Source organism: Podarcis pityusensis (genome assembly GCF_964106645.2).
Source record: "Podarcis pityusensis genome assembly, chromosome: 7".
Classification (NCBI taxonomy): domain Eukaryota; kingdom Metazoa; phylum Chordata; class Lepidosauria; order Squamata; family Lacertidae; genus Podarcis; species Podarcis pityusensis.
This window is the reverse complement of record NC_138031.1, coordinates 17,653,177-17,677,680: the sequence shown is the minus strand read 5'-3', so window position 1 is coordinate 17,677,680 and position 24,504 is coordinate 17,653,177. Positions and strand designations below refer to the sequence as shown.

At 40.9% G+C, this 24,504-nt stretch overlaps 1 protein-coding gene across 6 annotated transcripts in view; it reads right to left on the bottom strand.

The window, feature by feature from the left end:
• The window catches only part of TRPS1 (transcriptional repressor GATA binding 1), a 238,760-nt gene that overhangs the window by 206,812 nt on the left and 7,444 nt on the right, over positions 1 to 24,504 (bottom strand). The window lies entirely within an intron of this gene.

Genomic DNA, 24,504 nt, shown 5'->3' with positions numbered 1-24,504 from the left:
AGGAGGAAATTCCACAGTTTAGGGGCTTCCTCTCCTGGGCCCCACCACTCTGCATGTCTCAGATTAGTGGACGTATACAGCAGCATCCCTCAAAGTAGCACTCGGTCGCTCCATCCAGCTGCCATTTTAACTTCCCACACAATATCTACTACTGTTGCTCTGAAGCAACACCATCTTATTAATTGGGGGCAGAGTCATGATCCGAAACAAAACCACCAGGAGAATAGGTTACCACAAAATTTTCCGTGAGAAAACTAAAAATAACTGTTAGAGCCAAATGCCCGTCTCTGCTTGGAGTGCTGGGCCAGATTAACTCTTTGTTTTTAAGCGGAGAAGGGTGGGCAGGCATCAGAATTGGGCTCTGCCAGCGCAATGAGGCCTATTTGAGTGGCAGCCATATTATGCCAACACCTGGTCCATACCTTCCGACAGTTTAGAGTGCACGTAAGGAATGCCATTTCTGAATGCTTCTTCACGTAAGAGCTCCCTTGTAAAACGGGGAGGGTAACGTAAAGACTTTCAGAGAGAAATAATCTAGGCAAGCCCCTCTAACCGCTACTCTAAATTTCTACTTTGATGGGGATATTTCCTAACATTTTGGATCACTGAAAAACGCAACCCATTGCCTGTCGTCTGAAGGATCTCAGCCCATTTTATCACCTCGCTCTGCTGCACATGCAGACCATTCTACCTCAACTACGCAGGAGAGTCCCAGTTTCCACCTGTGATAAATGCTGGGGGGGTAAAGGAAAGCCACCTCAATTTCTTGGCAGGAATCACCCAGGTTTGCCAGCATAGACAGTCGGGAGCAATAAAGGCCGCAGCCGTGATTTTGCATGCGCTGGCTGGTTCAGTCGGAAGGTCTGCGTATTTAAAATTCTACAATGTTTGTTTGCCCACGCATAGCCTGTGTTTGACAAAACAGTACGTGTTGGAATACAGGTGAGTGCTGCAGTCAGGAGAGAATTCCAGGCTGATTGCAAGAGAAAAGAGCCACCCTGAAAATGAAACAGGAACTGATGGTTTTTTTCACTTCAGACTGCAGGTGAGGAGGGGGTTGTTTTTAAAACCTTCTCCACATGCAGTACATCAGGTAAATATTGATAGCATGGTTCTCTCCCTGACGTGCTAATTGATTAAATGTAGTAAGTTGTGGGGGGTTTTTTACGTCAAGGAATATTCAAAATTAGAAGCCTCTCCATATACACTGACACGCTTCTGCAGCCTGAAGCAAGCGTACAGTTCATTACGCCACAAACTAATTTTTGTAGACTAGCTGAAAAGGACAAGGAGAAAACCATAGTCCAGGACTGGATGAAGACTGTAAGCAGAACCTTGATTTTTATTTTAAACAATTGTAGAACAGAGGATTGGTTTTTAAGTCTGAATATTCCCCAGAATCACTTAAATTCCCCAAAACATCTCAGTCTCTCTACCATTTTTCTGTACAGCTCTCCACCACAGAGATAAAAACAGATCATCTCATAAAATGGTATGATAAAATGCAGAGGTCCGTAGGCTCTGCCCTGACCTTAGAGGAATGGCAGAATGATAAATATGCAAAAGATCCACAATTAACTTATAATGCTGTACTATGGTCTTTGTCTAGAACCAATTTTGGGCCAGCTCCTCAAGTGGGGAAGTCAGGAAGCTCCTGTTTTGGGGACAGTTTGGAGATCCCCAATAATGGAGATTTGCAATATCAATTTCCAGCAAGACAGAGAAGTACAGGAAACAGGATGTGCCTGTCAACTGCAACTCAAGGCAGGCACACATCTTTGGTACAAAAACTACAAGGTGCTTTATAAAAGAAAATGGGGAGGAGAAAGGGACCGATCCTTGCCCTAGAGGATCCTACAATCTAAACTGACATGTGTTTGTTCAGTTACTCAATCCTGTAGTGAAAAGGCCACTGAACATATTTAGCAGCCAGGAAAACTGATGTTTCATTAGTAAACACAGACCAGATGGCAACTGCCAGCCTCTTCTGCAGTGCCCACTATTTCTATCAAGTGCATTCCTTATTTAGCCTAAACATTCAATCCCTTCCTCTCTCTCTCTCTCTCGTTAAAAAAACAACAACAAAACTTTCTTTTCAGATTACAACATTAAACAATTGCTGCTCAAGGATGGTAGCTTAATGGGAGGAAAGGATATACAGCAGACCTTTTCAGAAGTAGCAGCATTATGGGAGTTTCGCTGCCATCATTTTTCTCCCCTCACGTTATTAACCAAAAGTATGCCTCCTTACATATTTGTGGGAAAGGATAGCTGTATAGACAGGCTAAATGTATTTATAAAAGAGGGGCATATTACGCGCTACACATGCTTCAGAGGATACTAAGCAGAAAAGGGCTTCTATCGTCTTACAAACATGTAGAAAGTACACATTAACCGACAGCCGCACCACAGCGAAAGAAAAACCATTAGAGAGCAGTTAAAACAAGCTGATATCCAGGAAGCCCCAACCCACAAAAACCAGTGAAGCTAAAGCAGGAATTACCAGCCTAACTCAAGAAAAGCTGTTTTGAGTTTTCCCACAAGAGTAGCTGACTAAAACCAAACATGAGCAATGGAACTAAAGTGGAGGGGCAGTTCACAACCACTTGCACCACAGAAATGGGGAGCAAGGAGGCACTGGAACTCTGTCTTGCATGGCTGGGTAAAAGCATAGTATGCTCACAAGTCAGGGTCGCTGTTTTAGAATAAAAGATGGAAATCTAGCCTACCATTCTGTTTCCAACAGTGACTGAAGAGATGCTTCTCGAAGCTTTATATACAAAGCAAGAAGACAAGAGCCCCGTGCTCCACAAACACACACCCCAATAGCATCAGCTGGTATTCTGCGATATACACATTGGTTGAAACCAGATGGGGATCCTGTGACTCTCCAGAGGTTGTAGGACTCCAGCTCCCCTCATTCCCAGTCAGCATGGCCAATGGTCATGGGTGATAGGAGATGGAGTCCAACAACATCTGGAGGGCCACAGATTAGCCAACCTTAATCTAAACCATGTTTGGAAATGAACCAAACTCATAGAACTATGGTATGTTAAAGTCAGTGTGGTATAGTGGTTAGAGTGTTGGACTAGGGAGACTCAGATCATGTCTGAGTTGGACCGAACCCTGGTCTCCCAAATTCTAACAAACAAACAAAAAACACCTCTCATAGTTGATAGATACTTCTCCTCCGTGAAATTGCCTATTTTCTTTTTTAAAAGCTGTGTAAGATAACTGTCGCCAAAACATCTTATTGCAATTAAGTGTTGTATGAAGAAATTATGTATTTTATCTGTCTTGAACCTACAGCTAATACGTTTTATTCGGCAACCAGGAATTATAATGCTATGTGAGGGGAATTGAAAAAGCATCTCTTCTCCGATACCTTTTCAAATCACTCCCTGCTCAAAAGCTTCTCATTTCAATGTGGCCAAAACCCCATTTCAGTCAGTCCACTGAAATGGGTAGCAGTTGGAACTACATTTCTCCTACTTTCTTTCAGCAACAGCCTCCCTCTTGAATGCTTCCAACAATAGCATACCTTCCAACATTAAACACGTACGCAGTAATTTAGCTGTATCATCTTTACACAGCAATGTGTAAACCCCAGTCCAGACACTTACTCGAGGCAATAAATGGCTTTCCATGTCCAAGGTTGAGAGGCCTTGAGAATTACCAATAACTAATAAGAGATAAATTACTGCCCGGTTAAAATAAAATAAGCTTAGCTCAGTGTTTTACAAAGCTTTGAAATGTTATTAGCTGCTACTGTGTATGCATGGTGATTAGTGGTAGGCTGCCTCCTCCTTAGATACTTCTCACATACATTAGATGGTCTAATTAAAGCAAATGCTGACTGTGTCAACACTGACACACCAGAAACTACTCTGATGTGTGTTTGTGTGTTCTCAACCCACCAAGGGTTCTACTATTGAATGGCAGCTTCTGTTATGGGATGACATTGTTCTTGAAAGCTCCATGTGTCCGTAAGAGTTAAGGAACTTTGAGAAAGTTAGTCTTGCAATAAGAATGGCTAAAGGCCTGTATTATAGAACATGCTTCTTCCCCTTCTCGCTCTCCAAAAACCTGGTATGTATTGTTCAGGTACACAGTGGCCAGAATTACTACTCTTATACAGAAAAGAAAAAGCTGTGCTGGGAATATCTGTGTTGGAACATGCAATGTCTAGAAGATGAACTATCTTCAGTCCAATTCATATTTTACCAGGGCAGTGTAGTTTACATAGAGCCGGTCTATATATACTGCTTCAGTAATAAAGGTTGGATGAATGGTATGATTTCCTTCTATGGCGGCATTATCCACACAGAGTCTACAGAACTCATGTCAGAAAGAGCCAAACCATTCACATAGTTTCTTCCTGCAGACATAACTAGAACAGCAGAGGATCTAGCCACACCAGACATCACTCACCTAAATGAGTCCAGAATTCCTTTTCACTCCAACCCTAAATACAATGCAAAGAAGTATAAATTTGGGTGTCCTCAATCTATCTAGGATTAGGACATCAGAAAACAAGTCCTACTGACAATGTGGGAGGACCACAGCTCAGTGGTAGCACATCTGTCTTGCAAGCAGAAGGTCCCAGATTCAATCCCTCGTTTCTCCAGATAGTTCTAAGGAAAGTTCTTGCCTGAAACCCTAGAGAGTCAGAGTAGAAAGTACTGAACTAGATGGACCTGATTCATTGTAAGACAGGTTCAAATGTGTGTTCTTCTTTTATCAAAGGCACTGGTACAAACCTACTTCTTTTGGCCAAGAAAATCCAAATCCCCTTTAAGCATGCAGGAATTGTATTGTGTTTATGTTTGCACACCCAAACAATCTTACTAGCCAGTGCCATTAACAATTCAGGCAACTTTACTACACTTATAAAACTAAGATAATGCATTTCGGAAATTCACACATTCATCTTTGAAAAGCAAAAGCAATTTGTGTCACCCTGCATTAACATAACTTCTAAGTGTCCAATGTAAATTCAGATTTGTATGCAGAAGCCTAAGATGGAGACATGCTGCCTACATGTGCCTTAATGTGCCGCAGTGGAGGGAAGTTTATATGCATGCTTATGATGATTTACAGACACACAGCACAAGTTATAAAGGAAATACTAGCTACGTGACCTGACTATAATGATAATATCAAGCAGTTTCAATTGGATAGTATGAGTCAAGTCTCTTGTATAGAGCCACTCAGTTATTGTGGCTACATCCATTTATACCCAAGTTTCTCAAGATGGGTATGAAGAGCTACAAAAAGCTCCACAAAGTTGTTTGTTGATTTTTAAAAATCTCTTTCATTGATACACTTTGTCCTGTGCACATCCTTTTTCATTATGTACAAAGATAAGGCATCATAGTGTCCATTTGCTATTCTACCAAGGGACCCTATAATCCTTACTTGGAAGTTAGTTCCAGTCAAACCAATATTATAGGAAGAGTTAATGTAATCCATTGACTACCCCATTGCGTGGCTCAGAAGTCTTCATTATCATATATAATACCCATCATCCTATTTAATCTATTTGTTTAAATATTTATATCCCACCTGTCAGAACAAGTGTCCCAAATATCATCACTGTTCTAAATCCTAAGTACAGTAAGTGCTAAGTGTCGCAATCTAGGTCACCCAAACTGAAAGCTAACATTTTAAAGTTAAATTTAGACCAGAGTGATTCAGCAAAACTGCTTTTATAGTAAGAGGGATGCTCCTGTCTGAAACTAACAAGCTTTCAAAATTGCACAAGTTTCTTCATTAAGCAAACAATTACATAATAACAGTTCCCTAATCTATTGATCACATCAGATACCTTTTAGTGGTCTTGTCTTCTAATTTATGAGTCGCCCTCCTACTCATGTCTCAGAGTTAGTCTCCACAGAAGACTGGTTTGAAAGGCCTATCCTGCTTCAATATGGAGCAGGAGAGGAATTGAAACATTGCATCCACATCACCAGAAGAATCTGTGTACATATGTACATATGTGTACATATGGATGCCATGCTTAGAAAGGTTTCATAAACTAAAATCTGAATGCACATAGGCTCAAACATACAACCAATACCTAGATTTAATGTGGGATATATAGTGTGCACTTTTGGCTTGCACACATTCAATTTTTAACTTTTAGGCACTATACAGAAGTTATGCTCAGACATGTACAGGCATTCCCAGTAAGCAGGCAGCCACAATCCAACTTCCCCCCACCTAGATAGTAAGCTTAACCAAACCAGCTAAATGAGTTACTAGACATTCATCCACCACGCTGGTCTCAGTTAATTTCTGTCAAGTCAGAGTTTTGTTATAGAACCCTTGATTTATGCAGTACAGTTTTCAGGGATCTGAACTTGAGCAACTTCATTTCCATCAGTGTTTATCTCTTGATTCTGCAATCCATGGAAACATAGGAAGAGAAAGCTCTTCCAGATCAGACTAAAGGTCTGCCTACCTAGTCCAGCAAGCAAGGCAAGAAGGCAACAGCTTTCTCTCCAGTGTTGCTCCCTAGCAGCTGGCATTCAATGGCTCACCATCTTGCTCTTAAGCACTGGTAGATTAATGGTTAATTCTTTCTTGATCACAAAACCAGAAATCTACAGACATATTGTTCCAAAGGAATTTATAAACATATTTGTTTTATCCCTTTTTTGGAGGGGTGGGGTACAGAGGACAGGGAACAGCTATATACATTATGGGGACTCATGCTGAAAATATAGATAAATTCTACTTACCAGCATCTGTTCTCTGGGTTTCTTTTCTAAAGCAACTAGTTCTTATTGATCTACACACTTTTCTTATATATAATTCCATTACCACTTTGATAATAACAAGATAATTAAATACAAGACAGGGCATGCATCATACTGGGGAGTCTTTGGACTAATGAATTGTTGATCAGCACAACAGAAAGCACAATATATTCCATCACACAGGGGCACCAATATATCATTGCTTTCTTGCAGAGTCCTCAGAAAAGATAACAACATCTCCAGACAGTTCTACATGCCCCCAAATGAGAAGGGCATATAGTGCAAGGACAGAGAAGAATGAGGGAGATGGGCAAGACTGTGACTGGGTGGCAGTTGGTGTTTATTGCCATCCCATCATATTTCATCAGCCCCAGGAATTGCCCAGTTCTAGACATGCAACAACAGGATAAGGTAATAAGAATCCTGAGGCGGCAGAATGAACTGCACCAGTCTAGACTATTGCTAGGGTCATCAGTTTGGAAGGGCCACCTTGTACATCACAGAACAAACTTCCTAGCCCAGCTCATTTTCAGCTGTGCTTGTTTTCTATCTGCATGGAGTTTTTAAATGTATAATTCAATAGTGTGACCACCTCCTCCCTCCCTCCAGCTTGAAGAGGTACACTCCATTCTTTCACCTGACACCTGACACCTTCTCCGCCGCATATGTTGGCCATACCTCAGCCCATCCGTAAGAAACTTAGCAACAAGGAGTGAAAAGGGCGTTTTGCCAAGGGCTAACTGACATGACCCATATTTGGACATACTAAATTTAGTCTCATTTTGTTTTGACAGCTTGGACTGAATATAAACCAGGGTGTAGGTGCACAGTAGTGTTTTCGGATTATTACTTCACTTCCAACAAGTCACCACGATTTGACAGAATCATAAAACCTGAACCAAGGCCTACAGACAACAGAAGTGCGAACATTGGCTCTCAACTTTTTTAATAACAGGAACACAGGAAGAGAGGTACCTGGGAGGGTCATGAAACTTTGGCTATGTCCTTCTGCTCTATCTCAGCACTTTCTTTTAGCCAATCACTCCCACTGCCGCCCCGCAAAACTGGCTTATGGGCCTTTCATTTATTACTCATTCTTCTCTCAGCATCACAGAAAGGAAGCTGATGACTGATGGATAGTACGAGCTAGAAAAATGAAATAGTGGGAAATACTGGAAGGAGTTGTGGTAAGTAATAAACCTATTCCCCAGCTGTTTGGAGGGGGTAGGGTAAGAAGTGAAAGTTGTATGAGGAAGGCCAGGTAACTATGCCTGAAAGTTGCATACCAAGATCTCTATATGGCCAAAAGCCACAAGACGTAAGACAAATCCCAGCTCAGAATTTCCTACATGGACTGGCAGCAGTCCTCCAGGGTCTCAGACAGGGGTCTGGGGATTGGGGATTGAACTTGGGATGTTCTGCATGAAAAATAGCTGCTCTACCACTAAGCTATGACCTTTCCCCTTAGTGCAGTTGCTCAGGAGGCAAGGCATCATGGATGCAATTACCTGATGCCGTGATAGCAGAAAGGCACCCTCTCTTATAGCTGTGAACATGTGACATGACTCCTTAAATCCCTACATCTACTTCCTGCCCACTTCTGGAGCCAAGCTTCTTGTCCTTACCTTCAAAACCCTTCCTTGCCCTGCTCTCCACCCTTAAAAGTCCCTTTCTATGACTTTGGTTCATTCAGGTCCACCAACCTCTGCTATCCAAAGGTTAAAGCAGCTCTAACCTTATTACATGGGAAGCTGTCATGTACAGAGTCGGACCATGCTCCATGTAGCTCAATATGGCCTACTCTGACTGGAAGCAGCTCTCAGGGGCTTCAGACAGGGAGCATTCCCAGTCCTAGCTACAGGTGTCACTGACTGGACCCAGGACCTTCTACATTCAAGGCAGATGCTCTACCACTCCCAGTTTTCATCCTTCTCTTTAGCTACTCCTTATGTCTGAAACCAGTTGCCAAAATGCCTCTCTACAACCACCTTCCTTACTCTTTTCAAGGGCTTCCTCTAACCTCACATTTTCCAGGAAAACTTTGAATCATGCCCCGAGTCCCAATGCTGAAAGTCAGCCAAAGTAATGCATGTATAATTGTACTTCTTCTCCCTACTTCCAACACCCCCTTCTTTCGTTGCTTTCCTGTGTTTGTTTTAGAATGGAAGCCTCTTGGGAGCTGTCAAATCTGTTCCTTATAAAGTGCCCGGCTTGATTATATACCTCCAAGGAAGTTTCCACTTATGCATACGATGTTCGTTGTCCTTCCCCATATCCCAGTATCTTACTGCTAAGTAGCCCATCATTTTTTGTTCATTTCTTTCAGTTTGTCCACAATCCCAAGGAAAAGGCCTACCATGGAACATGTAAACTGGGATGCTACCACCACCATCCTGCCTATTGCTGCAGGGTGAAGAGGGGAGAGGTCTGTTGCTCAAATACCATACTTTGCACCCATCCCCACAGATCAAAATTATGATGTGACATTTGCAAGGTACGTGCTGTAGTTGGTCATACACTTCAGAGATCCATCAGTGGTTTCAATAGGGGAGCCACTTTTATTAGCTGCATAGTCCCAGACCTAAAAATCACATTTCTGTTACCCGCACAGCCATTAACTGCAGCCTCTGACATTTCATGCTCCTGAACAATCTGAATGTTCTAGGGTTGTAACTTTCAGATCATGCATAGCCACACACAGGCCAAAAGTTGCAACCCCAGCAACCCTCTGCGGCACTACAGAAAGAACTCCTTAGATTATACACTTATTACGTGGCATCTCTAAAAATATTGCCACCACAAGCCACTGGGAAGTTTGCTTCTGTAATCAAACCATCCCAGCTACAATATCTCACACAACGTAAGTCGCCTCCATGTGTGGCACAGAAAATTTGACCACCTTCTGTAATCTTAAAAACTGTCTCCCCTTATCTCCCTAACAGGGCCTTAAAATCACTGGCAGAGACATACCCAACTTTCACTGTCCCTCAGCTTAAAATGTTGAGGGGTGCAATGCTGTCCTTGCTTAGCCAAGTCTGTTTGGACTGAGGGAGGGGAAATCAGATTTAAGAGCTTTTAAGAGAGAGAGAGTCCATTATGACATACTGCCGAATGTTATGTCAAAGGAGCCCTGGCATTTCATTTTGCAGTATGTTATTATGGACACAAATTACCAAGAAAAGGAGTTTGCTAAGCCCAGTAAGTTATTAAAATTGGCTTTCATATGCGCTTATCTTAGAGCGGGGGGAAAGTCTGCATGTTACCATGTGCCACTGGCACTTCATCACCATAGTATTTTAAAATATTGTTTACACTGATCCCAGAAGTACACAATATACACATTTCATTATACAGTAATCACCGTTTTCATTCTGCTACCCAAAGAGGAATTATGCCTCTTGCTGTAGCTCTCCTATATATCTGTGGTCAGCCACAATTTTTTCTTCAAGTGCCACTCGGAAAAATGGAATGGGGATCGGAGGTGCAAGAAGGCTCTAACTCCGACAACTCAAAAATGAGAGACTGCCGAGACCCGTTGACACCAGACACCACTCCCCTCTTTTTATTGGGGGCCAGGTGGTTTCCCTCAGGGCCTCCAGGTGCCGATCCCTAGTCTACAGAATTGTTTTGTTTTTTGGGTATATACACCATGTAACCTTACGTGGCAATTATTTATTCATTAAACTTAGATGCTTTTCTTATTGAGCAGCAAAGAGTTTGAACGGACCATTGTCTGAAAGACAAAGGAAACACGAGGCCCAAATCAGAGATTGCTGAAAGGCAGGGGTGGAGAAATATTCATAGAAGAACAATCCTTAACCTTCAAAACAACACCAAAGCTTTAAAACGTTTAAATAAATCTACTACACAACTGCTGTGTTTCAGTTTAACTGCCAAACTGAAGAGCAGTCATGACGTTTTTTACAGCACAACCCTATACATTATCTACTTAAAAGTAAGTCCCACTGAGTTCAACTGGGGTTACTCCCAGGTAAGTGTAGACAGAATTGTCGTGTTAATACGTAAATTATATCTTAAAAGGCTCATATACTACACTTGAGCACTGTTAGTATATTAAGCTATTAGCCTTAAAAGGACTACAATGCTACGCCGTTTGTTCTACTGAAGATCTATTTTAAAATACTTGTACTGTAATTTACCAACATTAAAACTTTAGAGTCTGCTTAAAACATTTCAGTTTAAGCCTATCCAGAAATATAGTCTTAAATGTGTTTTTTCTCTTTTTAGCTACTGTTTATTTTAATCACCTTTTGAATGCTTTTAAATACCTGTTTTAACTTTTTCATTGAAACTTTTAATGTTTTATTTTATATTTTTGTAAACTGTTAGAGGTTTGCTTGTTTTACAATCGAGAATTATATAGAATTTATTACGTAACAATAAAATAAAAACAAGTGAATGATTTGGTAATCTACAATAAAGCTTTGTAAACCTGTTGACAGAGAAAAGATGGAGCAGAACGGATTGCAACTCGCATCAGATTGCACGGGCAGATAGATGCAAAAGGAGAACCCTTCCACATTATTAATCTTTGTTTTTGAAATTACTAATACTTCAGATAGGAGGAGGGATTTCCATCTTAAAGGCACATGCTAAAATATGACAAGGGTGAAAGGAGTACTAAAGCAAAACCCTCTAACACATAACTAATACACATTTGGACACTAATGAAAAGAAGGACAGGTTAACAAATTGTTACAATAAAGTACGGAGTTGAAAAACATCACTCTGAAGTTGTCTCTCTCTAAAAAAAAAAGTACACAGCAAGAAAAAAGACAGCTGTGTAAAAATAAAATGTTCGTTATCTCAACAGTATTTAATGCAACAATTTGCAAAGCCAACAGACAGAAACTGTGGGCAATTCTGAACTCTTTACACAATGCTGAAAAGGCATTTCCCTCAGTATTCTAGTATTAAAAGATCTGAAACAATTTCCGAAGAAATAATTGTCAAGGACATTTTTACGTAACTTTTAAAACAAAATGGCCTGTCAAGATAATTCCACCCTACACCATAAAACTATCAAGAGTATCTTTTATCAGCAAAACGAAGGGGAGACACATCCTAACCATTGGAGGGGTGGGGGGGAGAAAACAAATAATAAGCAAAGAACATACACGTACCCCACTTAGAATTTCCCCTCGAAATTTCACAGTGACAGGAGGTTCTAAGCCTTTTGGAATGGCCAGCGCAGCCCTGTGTTAAATGAAGTGGGTGTGCATTTTGACAGTCTTAAATGGAGCCAGACTTTTGCCTCTTAAATAAATGCACAGTGTAATAGTAACTAGCACTACTTATGAAGTCAAAGTATTTTAGCCTCAATTCCAAACAATGTGTTTGAATGGAACTTATTTCTAACAACTGGTGATGGACTAGAGAAAAAGAGTGCGTCCTGTCTATTATCTCTTCCCTGAATGACAGTAAACTTGAGTACAGTTTTTAACAAGAAGTAGTACATAGTAGTTAAGCAATCGGCTAAACATCCCAAGATGCATCCACAGTTACAGGCATAAAGGGTTTTATTTTAAAAATAATAATTATAGGATTGGAATCAAAGTAAGTAAAGCTGAATATTTGTTTTCTTATAACTAGCATGTGCAATTTTACAGGGGTGTACACACAGTTTGGTCTACCTCATTTAATTAGGAGGCTACTCAGGGAAACAAAATCTTCCTGACAGAAGAGATCATTACACTAATGTAAAATCATTATATGATATATATCTCAATGTTCACTACGTCAACCTCCAGACACGAAACGAAAACCAAACAAAATCTGTGAAATATTAGGGAACAAGGGAGATGCATGGAAATTCTATAGCTTGCTAGGCTATCACGTTGGAACAAGAAACTTTCTCTGGATACAGAATGATTCGATTTTAACCAATGTAGGCACAAAAATATTACAAGAAGCTGACCGATCACAGACACCTCACATTTACCAGCAATTCAAACATTACCTGGAATTATAGCATCTAGGAGAACCCGTTCCTTTTTCTTTCGAATCTTAAACAGATCCTACCTGCTTTCAATCAAGCAAACACTATTTGGGACGACTCTTCTCTCTCCAATAACAAACTTCAAAAGGAAGATAAATGTTCATTTTTAGATATGAAAGTCTCCCCAGTCCTAGTCCCAACTGAAAGTCCTTTCGTATCAGGCTGCGAACAGTTTGAGTGTCATTCTCGGTTATACGTACAGCGTTTGAGGTACCCAAAGTGATTTGTTTTATGGCATTTCCACTGTGGTAAAGTTTGGTCTGAAATTCCTTTTCACATAAAAAAAGAAAGGGAAAAGGGAAGTCACAGTCTGCAACCAGGAAGGAAGGAAAATAGAGATTTCGATACAGTCAGAATTGTTCAGATTATAAAGCATTTTGTTTGGTCCCAGCTTCCTTTCTCCTCAAACGTATATCAGATTCTTTTGAGGCAAGAAATTCCGAATGCTCTATGAAGCCAGTAGCTTCTTAAACCACAATTCTCCTTTCACCCAGTAAGGCAAATTCCACAGCTGCCCCCTTCCTTACTTCTTTTTTTACTTTGGCGTTTGAAAAATTCCTCCCTCACATTGACAATGAAGGCTTCTGAAACAAAAGTTGTTGTGTGCATCTGTTTAATTGCTAGTGGTTCCAATTACAATTGTGTGCTACTCAGAAAAACATACTGCAAAGTAGTTTTATTGTGCTCACAAAACAACAGGTTGTTTGGACAAATGAAAGAGGAAGTGGGAAAGGTGAGGTATGCAACATTTTTGTACTGTCTTCAGAGCTAAGAAATGTCTAGAGTAGCAAGGAATTCTGAAGCAGCAGTTCCAAGCCATCCATTCTGACAGATTCTTAGCTATAGAAGCATTTCAGTGATTCTTCTGGATGTTTGCACAGTGGTATCATAAACTCAAAATGTATATAAAGCCATAGGATGCTCGAGACATCTACTGTACAAATCATTTGTATAGGTTTTTAAATCATCAGACTCTATATGCCAGACCTATGCCCAATGATTTGCTGCTATTTATATTTCCCCCAGTATTTGTGAGTACCATTTTCCAAAAGCTTTCTGAAGTACCAATTTCTAAAAACTTATTTTTAAAATAAGAGAATCCAAGCATGGTGGGCATGTACCTTTCACCAGGGCTCCTTGAAAAGTTGTATTTTAAAATATTCAACCGCATCCACTAGCCCATTCACAACACATCTTTCATTACTGAATTTATTTACAATCCTTCAAGATTAATTTCCAACTGATACCATTTATCTCTTCATTTGCCTGGGCCATTAAGAACAATGCAACTGGAAAGAAATACAGTCAAACCTTGGTTCTTGAATGGCTCCATTTTCAAACATTTTGGCTCCCAAACGCCAAAACCCCGGAAGTAAATGCTCCAGTTTTCGAATGATTTTTGGAACCCAAACGTCCGACACAGCTTCCTCTTGAAGTTCTTGCAACCAATCAGAAGCTGCGCCTCAGTTGTCGAATGTTTCGGGAGTCAAACGGACTCCCAGAACGGATTACGTTCGACAACTGAGGTTTGACTGCAGCAGCAATAATACCTAGCATTTGTAATGTCCAAATTATGTTACAATGGATACATCCACATGCAACACCAAACCATGGTTAAACTATGGTATTATGTGAAAGGGTCTTAACGTTCTAAAGCAAAGCATCAATCTTACATGCATCCCATTTTTCCTATCTTGTTCCCATGAGCCCAATATATTTAGTGTTGCATTTTAATCAAGAACTTTATTAAAATAAACTCTTGCGTCATAGGAAGCCAACTTGAAATCGTAGATTATGAAGCTGATGAGTTAATCTTTATTTTAAACCAGGATCCTTGGTTCAAATGGAATATTAAGTGGAGATTCCTTAAAAGTGAAAATATACTCCAGCAATGTCTTCCCTCCCATGGTTGCATGGGAGAGAAGGAAGAAAAGTTTGGAAGCCCCAGACTTTGCACACTGGGGCTCATCCACATAGCTCTAAACTGCTGTTTAGTGTTAAGCAACGCATCTGTAAGCTCTAACACTTAGTGCTGTGCTGAAAATTTCTCCCACATTTTAGATGCGGTTTAGTCATGCTGGCCACATAACCCGAAAAAGCTGTCTGCGGACAAACACCAGGTCCCTCGGCCTGAAAGCGGAGATGAGCATCGCACCCCATAGTCAAATTCAACTGGACTTAACCATCCAGGGGTCCTTTACCTTTTTTTACCTTTACCGTTCAATTACAGAGGAAAGAAATTACACTTGAGATTTTTCAAATGGGAGAAAATGTTTCTGTGAAATCCTTATGGAGTGCATGGTTTTTGCCACATTTTCCTTAACTTTGGGGTGGTTGACTGGTGTTTGTAAATCACTTTTCTTTCATTCTACAAATCATCTCACCACAGTGGTGTAGCGTGGGTTGTCAGCACCTGGGGCAAGGCAAGTAATTTGCGCCCCCTAACCTGTGGATTTGCGCCCCCTAACCCGTGGATTTGCGCCTCCTAACCCTAACCCCCAGATGTTGTGCCCGGTGCGGCCGGCCCCCCCTGCACCCCCCACGCTACGCCACTGTCTCACCAGCACTCTCCAGCCTTCCCAAGTCCCAACACTTCAATTTAAAGTCCAGGGAGCCCAAGCTTTCCATGGGGCTTTTTTCAGATCAAGAAGGGTAGGCAGCAAGGAAGGCTGTTGAGTGCTGGAGAAATATATACTGGAAAGAACTCTTCGCTGCACCTTGCAATGATAAGGTAAGCTCAGAACCACATGCCAGCCAAAATTCTAAAGAAATTCCAAATTAGTTTTAAAGTGCTCTGAGAATGCGGCAGGAAAATGGAAGCCTGTTTCCCACCAGGTAAAACTGGAGGACACTTTTGGGCAGTATTATTAACCCTATGAGGAGGCTGGAGCCAAAGCTGAGATATAGTAGTTGGCCCAAGGCAACACAGCCTGTTCGCAGGCATGTTGATTCAAAAGTAAACCCTACTGATTCCAGGAAGACTTAGTCCCAAATAATTAGATGCAGGGCGGCAGTCTGAGCAAGTTAATGATTGGTGTCAAGATCTGAACTGGGTATATTCAACATTCTTAGCTTCTGAACTACACTACTGTGAACTCCCAACTCACAGAATGGCTTGAAAGAATGCTCTGTGCAACTAACTTGAGATTTAGGCACTATACTGAATAAGATGAAACCCATAATAAAGGAGAGAGAGAACAAGTCCACCAACAGCTATTAGTCAGATTACCCAAACTGAGCCACTGTGTTCATGGAGTTTGAAAGTAGATGATTCAGAAAACTCCCTGAAGCCAAGCCAGATCTAGGGCTGGGCAACACTTGGGATGAGACTGCCTAGGAACTCTCTGTATGTCACCTCGAGCTCTATTGAAGAAAGGTGGGAAATTAATCTATTTAAAGAATCACCATTTGTAGGGAAACAAACCATGGGGGAAAGAGTGGTTGCTTTCATTTCCTACTTGTAAGCTACCCAAAAATGGTTCTGGATTACCACATTTGGGAACTCTTGGTCTGATCCAGCAAAGCACTTATTACAAGAAGACTGGAGTAAAAATTGTTTTTGAAAGCCGGGTGAAGTTGCCAGGGCTTGATAAAAGTAAGTGGCAAGTATCTCCCTAAATTATCATAGCAGTCAAGTTTAGAGGAAACTTCCCCTCTGTACCTTCATAGAAAGTGATGAAGGAGCTAAACAAGCTGTCAGTAATCCAAAGGAGTCCCTGAATCCCAACAGTAATATTGCTAGCAAGACACACTGGTGATATTTGGTGGAACTGGTGTGTCCACTCCTATTCAGGGCTCTATACTCTTCACCCCATTCTACCCAGGGATAGCACTGACCACTATTGCTCCCACTGCAGCTCACCAAACAAGACTGGACCGTGTCCCGCCTGACAGCGGTTCTCAACCTGTGGGTCCCCAGATATTGTTGGACTACAACTCCCATCATCCCTGAGCTCTGGCCTTGCTAGCTAGGGGTGATGTGAGTTGTAGTTCAACAACATCTGGGGACCCACAGGTTGAGAAAGTCTGCATTAGAAGATGGCTGCCCAATAATAGTGTGAGAGCCAGTGTGGTGTAGTGGTTAAGAGCGGTAGTCTTGTAATCTGGGGAACCGGGTTCGCGTCTCCGCTCCTCCACATGCAGCTGCTGGGTGACCTTGGGCCAGTCACACTTCTTTGAAGTCTCTCAGCCCCACTCACCTCACAGAGTGTTTGTTGTGGGGGAGGAAGGGAAAAGGAGAATGTTAGCCACTTTGAGACTCCTGAAGGGGAGTGAAAGGCGGGATATCAAATCCAAACTCTTCTTCTTCTTCTTCTAATAGCCTATGAAAACTATTTTACCCAAACAACAGTTGTTTTGAAGACTCCTCCCACCCTTCAACGTACATCAGTTGTTGGGTGAAGGGTGTAGCTCAATAGGAGAGCAGTAGCTTCCAGTGTTTGAAATGCTTTGGCACATTTTGTGACAGGGAATTTCATTAGCGCAAGCAGTTTCTGAGCTCTGGGCGCAGTATTGCGCCTAAGATTTCAGATTAAAACTGCGGAGTGGAAGAAAAGGAGGGCCTTTTTCTGCCTCCCCACTTCCAGCTACTCTCTGAAGACCGGAGACCCTCTTAAGAATAATAGAGGTGGGTGGGGAGGGGAAGGACTAGACCATGCGAAAAATGAACAAAATATTTTAGTTGCAATTCATTCATTTTCAGCTTTGTATTCTTGTTATTAAAAAAGCATGCCTAGACATTCCGTTGTTGTGCCCGTAACCTAGGTTTAAGGTGCCATTTAGCTCCTAGCTTTCGTATCTCAGTTTCTAACACTGGTAGCTTTGCTTTCAGGAGGTTCCAGGTAGGACAGAGAATGTTCCCTGTCAGAAACCCTGGAGAGCCAACCTGTGCAGAAATTACAGAGTTATGTGGACCAGTGATCTGACTTGCTATAAAGCAGTTTCCTATGTTCCTAAGAATCTTGGTTGGAAACCAGCTTCCTTGCCTATACCAACTTCTCCCAATGGGCACTAAAACTGTGAAGATCACATTCTATTCATTCATCACACTTTACTTCAGCTGAGCAATCACACTCATTTCCACAAAACAAGAGCAAAGCTGCACTAGTTATTTGCTGTTAAGAAGGAAACTTGGCATTCTGTGGGTAATTCTGACATGCACTGACCTGACGCTACATCTCTTTAACAGTTTTAACGTGCCACACTCCCTATGCCACAGTCACATATACACTTACCTAAGAGCAAACCCAACTGAAAGCAGCGAGACTTACTTCTGAATACACATGTATAGTATTGCACTACTAATATCACATCCACACCCAGTCTGGCATGTTTGGAAATACGATACAGATTTACTGAAATGAATTTTATTTCACACTGAATATAGGCATGCTGAGACGGCAGTCTTGATTAAGTCAACATATATTGAAATGGAGGGTTGATATGTTGGAAGGCCTCGGAACTCATTTCCCATGGTTTTAGCAGTGAGTGTAATACACAACACCACTAGGACTAGACAGATCATCTGAGAGTCACCTAGAAAGTACTCTGACAGGCTTCCTACCAGCCGAAGGTCGGGGCAGCTGGGTACACTTGCTCCGGATCTTGGAGGGCTAAACTGGCTGAGGGCCCCTCCCAGGGACCAGCTGCTTTTCTTTGAGTTCATAACTTTATTCTAACTCCCACCCCGGGGCCCAGAAAAACTCTGCAGGGGCCTGCTACCAGCAATAGCAAAAATAGGAAAGGTAAAGAGACCCCTGACCATTAGGTCCAGTTGTGAGCGACTCTGGGGTTGCGGCGCTCATCTCACTTTATTGGCCGAGGAAACCAGCATACAGCTTCCAGGTCATGTGGCCAGCATAACTAAGCCGCTTCTGGCGAACCAGAGGAGCGCACGGAAACGCCGTTTACCTTCCCGCTGGAGCGGTACCTATTTATCAACTTGCACTTTGAGGTGCTTTCGAACTGCTAGGTTGGCAGGAGCAGGGACCGAACAACGGGAGCTCACCCCGTTGCGGGGATTCAAACCGCCGACCTTCTGATTGGCAAGTCCTAGGCTCTGTGGTTTAACCCACAGCGCCACCCGTGACCCTAGGTGAAAATGGGAAGCAGCTAACAAAAACAGAATGGAAAACCATTAAGGGAGTTCCAGAAAACAACTTGAGCACTTTCATCACAATTTACTGGCACAGACTAGTGAGTGAAAATAGAAAAATATCCTTTTTCCACTTTAGCTGGTGGGCCAACCCAAGATTTGGGTCTTCATTTAAACGCACACTGAACAACCCGTAACACTTGTAACACAGACCAACAAATTTATTACGGCATATGTTTTCACGGACCACAATCCACTTCGTCAGATACGTAATATATAATCCTTCACGCATCTGATGAAATGCTTTAAGGTGCCACCAGTTGCTTAAGCTATAAAAGACTAATCCTAACACCTTAGATTAAGACATTAAATTGTTTTTTTCTACCCTTAACCAAGCTATCTTTATCACACCCAAACATGCATAAAAGAATTCAGACAGCCAAATCAAACCCAAACACCAAATCCATTACCTTTTAACGTTTTTATACCAATGGCATAAACAGCTCTAAAGTAAGTGAACTGAGTATCTGCTTAGATTTCTAAACTTTTCCAGAGCTGACAAACAACCTCGTCACAATGACCTTACAAAACTAGTCATGAGTAAAAGTGGAACTTGAGGGTGTGTCTCCCCCTCCCCAGTCCCTTCCCTGCCCACTAGTATCTGTGTCAGAATTCTCGTTACATCACAATAAACACTTTGAACATATTAAAGTCTCATAAGCAGCAAAACAAACACTGGGGTTTTCTGTGTAATAAAAAAAAAGGTGCAACACTTAAGGGAACTTAATTTGCAAGTATTTTTAGAAGGGACATGCCCTGTGTTTATATATACACAGCATAAAAAGACATGAGAGAGAAGCAAGGATAAAAATGGAGTGAACGAGAGAGTGAACACAAAATATACAGCATGCTCTGTGGATGAGAGAGTAGTGCCTATATAAAATGAAAAATGCCACATCATTGATTCCTGGTGGAAATAAACCGAACTACTGTGTCTCACACTATTGCACCATTGCAAACAGACATCTTAAAAACAAAATAATTGGGGGGGGGTGAAAGGAAAGAGAGGGATTATCGATTAACGCTTTGGGGGCTGGGGGTTGAAAAGGAGTCATATGCAGCACTATTCATGCCATGTAACATTCCAACAAACAATAGATTATTATTTTTAATAGTGCAATTTGACAGTTTTTTGGGGGGGAATTAGGTGTGAGACTACAGATCAGATGAATGAGTTCATTCATCTCAGATTTAAATGTGGAACTTAACAGGACTGTCACCCAAACCAGCCCACACTGGACTCCAAAAAGTTTTTCGAAAATGGCTTCTTGGAACTAAACAATCCATAGCTCAATTCAAGCAAGGCGCCGTAGGATGAAAACAACAGGTTATTTTTCGGTTTTACTGAAAATCCTGCTTGCAGCTAAACAACTGCTGTCAAAATTGTGCATCAAAATACTGTAATATTTATTAAAATGCTTTTAAAAAGAAACTAAGTAGCTCATAGCACTTTTTAAAAAAAGTATGTGCTTGATATGGTGTTATGTTTACACATGTAATATAGGATCTGAACTGTTTACATACCAAGGAAAGAGGGTGTTAGGGGACAAGCACAATGTGCAAACATTTCATTAAAGAGAATTTCATTTAAGTACCAGCGAATTAATCCAAACCTGAACCACCAACTGGTCCAAACTGAGGGATGCAATACTATGCTGTACACTGTGGTTGTTAAGCACTTTTTCATTTTCATAAGATTTACCATAAAAGTATAGAAACATTCCTACAAAATGTTCATTCAACACCCATAGAATTAAATCCTATCACATGCACAAGAAGGCACACAATACGCAAGCCCCCAAATAATACTGATGCACTCTATAGTTCAAAGACCACTGACACAGTAGGGCTAGGTCTTTTGATAAAGAGATCTTCGGCATATATGTATGTCCCCTACCATAACTAGAGACACTCTCTGAACATCTGGAGTTTGGGTGGCAGAACATGGCTAGAGACTGCTGTCCGTTCTTGTATTCACTCTTCCCATTTGTCCAGTGGAGCCAGAGCTATATGACCTTCAGGGCAAAGGGAAAAACTAATCACTTTTCACACATTTTTGCCTGTGAAGGTGTCAGAAAATGTTAATTTATTTGCCTAGTGCAAGGGTCAGCAAACTTTTTCAGCAGGGGTCCACTGTCCCTCAGACCTTGTGGTGGACCGGACTATATTTTTTTTTTTGGGGGGGGGGGGATGAACAAATTCCTATGCCCCACAAATAACCCAGAGATGCATTTTACATAAAAGCACACATTCTACTCATCTAAAAACACCAGGCAAGCCCCACAAATAACCCAGAGATGCATTTTAAATAAAAGCACACATTCTACTCATCTAAAAACACCAGGCAAGCCCCACAAATAACCCAGAGATGCATTTTAAATAAAAGGACACATTCTACTCGTGTAAAAACACGCTGATTCCCGGACTGTCCGCGGGCCGGATTTAGAAGGCGATTTGGCCGGATCCAGCCCCCAGGCCTTAGGTTGCCTACCCATGGCCTAGTGTAAGGCGTTTTGGGTCTATTGGGGCCAAAACAACAGCCCTAGATGTAAACCAGTCTGTTTTGCACATAAGCCAAACAACTTAAACATAACTCTTTTCAAAACAGACTTGTGAGACAAACTTATACACATATTTCTAGAGAATTACTAATTTGGGCCATTTTCTGTAAAACGCCCCCTTTTTACAGATAACTGCCGACAGCTCTGCCTCTTTGCTTGTGCGGCATTTCTGTGATGTGGAAAAGGATGCACTTATAACAGTAGATGAGAGAAGCACAAGTTGCCAAAAAAAAACACCACCATCATATATGAACATATAAAGGCCAGAATAGTGTGCAGGTACATTGTGTACATATAAGAAAGGAACATATACACACACTTTGCGCTGTATCGTGTATCATACCGGCAGTGATTTTAAAACATCTCCTGTTCTATAGGTCTCATATATTCAGATATTTACGCTCCCCGTTTTAGAGCAATGCTACTGCCAACTGCCAAGCAGGGGGGGGAAGTACACAAATCAAAATATGTTACCTTTGTTCAAACAATACTGCTGTTCATTATATAATAGAAACTGTCATACCTAATCTCTCAGGAACCTAGAAATAGTAGATTGTTGGGCCAGAGGTGATTTAAAATGGTTTGAGGCAAAACTGAAACATAGCGTTTAAGTAAATCTTGCACAGGAACATAAGCACAATTGATGAACTTTTTGTATCATCTTCCACGCATAGGGTTTTGAGCCGCACAAATGAACTATCAACACCGGGAAGACACAAGCTTTGTATATCCTACATGCCTTGAGGAAGATATGTTTTCCAATCCCTCCTGTTATCAAAGTGATGAATTTAAGTAACATTTAAAAAGAGAATTGTAGGAGAGTAGCGACACTCAGTATTCAGCCTACTTGGAAGAACTCCCAGTTAAATTCTATTAAAATCTGTATGCAAAATGTTTCTACACTATACTATTTCAAGATTACAGCATAAATTTGTTTGATATTATCTACAATTGCGTGATAGGCACCGATTTGGGAATTGGAGTGCTTCCCAGTTTTAATTGGTAAAAAGAGATGCAAAACCAGATCATAATAAACATAACTCCTGCAGATTTGTGTGTGGAAAAAAATTGATTTAAATACAGAGAAGTATTGGATACCAAGAAAATTCATATAAAGCCTGATCTACAAATCAGTTAACATGAAATACTAAAATTAAAGCAGTTTTGCCTCACTGCCTTCAATGAGGGTGTATCAACTTAAATCATATACTTAATTACAACTGCCTTGCCGATCCTGCTGTTATTATATATAAAATATATTAACAAAGAGTTGAATGTCTGCACTTCCATCTCATAGGAGTGGGTGATCAAAGGTTAATAACCATCTAAATTTATTTTATAGCCTAAAAGTACAGTTGTACCAGCTTCCCCCGCCAAAAAAAAAAAAAACCCCTACATGCCATTCCTAAAATCAATATGAAGCCCTACTCACATCAAAATGAGTTTTCCCCCAAATGAGAATTAACATAAGCAGCCCAACAAAAGCCTTCTACAAATGAGAATATTCCCGAATAGAAAGACGCAGAAATGAAAGTTCAGGAGCAAAACTAGGGTTTGAACTCCAGGGAGAGATGACATTTTAAAAAGCAGTGCCACTGAATTATAGCTCTCTACTTCTGGGTGGGGTACCCATCAAATGGGTGGAGTGCCTCCCCTAAAGGAAGGAAAAACTGGCACACGCTAACTTGGCCTTTTGAAAGATTTTCTAATTTGCCAACAAATGAAGTCTCGCACCAACTTCACCCATGAAGCCTCTTGCCTAATCCAGTTGCAGACAAGATAGCTCGGGCTGGTGTGAAAAGCCCAAAGTGGAGAATGGAAAGAGGAAACGTGATTGTGGAAGATGATAAAGCAAATAAGTTTTTAAAACCCCAACTTTTTTTTTTAAAAAAAAAGTTAAATTACTGTCTTATGCAGCATATGTTAATGGTCGACTGTTTCCTGTCTCAGTAGTTGTTCGACTTTCAAAAGAAGTATAAAATAAGTAGCAACCGGGGGCGGGGGGAATTAATCAATTTATTTTGAATTGTGTTTGGTTGTTTTGGAACAGGCTGATCACCCCTTTTGCCCATGCAGTTTTTTTCCATTGTCCTCCTCATATGTTTCTTGCTGTAGAATAACAGGTGTAAATTATTCCTTGATGTTGCTTAGAAGAAGAAGAAGAAGTACTAACCGGCCTGAGAGTAGCGATTATTAATTGAAATTAATACAGATTGATTAAAGAGGAGGGATGAAAAGAGCCGTAAAAATTTTTAAAAACTTTGTGGGGACACCTTCCTTTTTCTCAGCCAGTCTGAAGTTAGCATAACCTAAAATGCACCAGCATTCACAAAATGCATTCGGAGAAACGCAGCAAAGCTCAGCAGGAATTATTTTTTTATTAAGAAAGAAAAAAAAACAGGAATAAAAATAACTGCATCAACAGGGTCTTTCTTCTTCAGGCTTCAAGCCCGGTTTTACTTGAGTTCTTTTTTAAAAATGGCAGTTAGGCCACTAAAACCAATCCAGAACATTATTAAAAGTTAAAAGCTACCAATTACTTCTGTCTGTTCTTTTAAAGCAAAGTTTGGCATTACGTCAGTCGGTTTAAAGAAAACAAGAAAAAGAGGGAGAGAGCGCGTGCAAGAAAAGAGGGAGAGAAAGTTTCCTTCTTGAATAAATAAAACCACCAGGGGAAGGTGTCTAGCCACTTGTAAAGGGTTTATAGCACTTTATAAAAGAGCTAGGTACATTTTGAAAAATTAAAATATTTTTATCAACTAAATTTTGGGAGGGAATGTAAATTTTAATCTGGTTTTGGGAGGGGGCAAAAAGTAATGGGAGAGGAAATCTTATTGATTTGCCTACAGTTTTGGAACTGGAGTATGTCTGTGCAAACACACAAAAAACGCTGATTGAATAGAACACGCAAGGAAAACTTTAGCACAGTTCATTTCCCCCCAATGGAAAGCGGTTGTTAGAATTTTACTTAAAACCTATCTCAACCGCTTAGTATTTCAAAATCCCTAA